Source organism: Suricata suricatta, chromosome 14 (assembly GCF_006229205.1).
Source record: "Suricata suricatta isolate VVHF042 chromosome 14, meerkat_22Aug2017_6uvM2_HiC, whole genome shotgun sequence".
Taxonomy (NCBI): Eukaryota; Metazoa; Chordata; class Mammalia; order Carnivora; family Herpestidae; genus Suricata; species Suricata suricatta.
The window spans coordinates 5,380,715-5,381,790 of NC_043713.1; positions in this window are offsets into that span (position 1 = coordinate 5,380,715).

Below are 1,076 nucleotides of genomic sequence, written 5' to 3' on the forward strand. Positions count from 1 at the left end.
TTCACCTGAAATGTTGAGTCTCTCGCAATTATTATGAGTGGCGATGACTTGCACAAACCTCCAAGAGGAATCTTACCCGGTGGGGTTTGCCTTCACATGTGTTCAACGTCATGCCATATTTTAATGTATAAACCTAAAGAATAGAAGAATTGTCTCAGAAAAATAAATTGTTATCGTATTCTTATGAGACTTCTGTCTTGGCTGCTGGATTTTATCGCTTCTGCAATATCCACTTTCCCTTGGTATTTGATCTTCATTTTGGCTGAAACACCATCCACTACTGGTCTGCAGTCACTTCTCAGTACCTGCACCTCTATATTCCTGTTGGGTGGTGATCACCACTCGTGTTCTTCAATGCACTGTCCCCTCCCTCCACCCCACTGAAATAAACATTGCTCCAAAGGGCCAAATGTTAGTGTAGGAAACAGTCATCACTGTGGATGGAAAACTATGGAGACCAAGAATTATGTTTTGTTTCATTATCACCCCATATACAGTATCCAGTACAGATCCAGGAATATAGCAGAATGTGAATGTACATTTGGTGAGTGAATATATAAATGATGTGGATATGATATTTTTAAATAATAATTTATGTTTAGTTTCTTTTCTCTTTTCTCCTTCCTTCTTTCCTTCCTCCCTACCCTTCTTCCCTCCCTACCCTCCTTCCCTCCCTTCCCTCCTTCCTGTTTTCTCGCTTTCTTCTTCATATCAAGGGACCTTGTAGCTTCCAGCACCAGGGCACTTTTCTTTAATAATAGTCTTCTTGGCAGGAGTAAGATAGGACCCATCAACTCAATGGCTCGTGCAAACAAACATTTCTTCCTCGCTCTCCTTACACGTCAGAGATGGTGGTTTGGCGCCTTCAGCTCTGCTCCCCGTTTCTCATTCCAGAAACCCGTCTGGAGGAGATGCTTTTGCTGAGGATATGTGGTTCTTACTGGGGAGGAAAAAACAAGAGAATTGGAAGAAATTCAAATGATATCTCTGAAGCTTCTGCTTGGTCTTGATTTATGCCACGTTCGCTCGCAGTCCCCTGGCCAATCCTGTAACATGGCCAGATCCAGAGTCGCGGG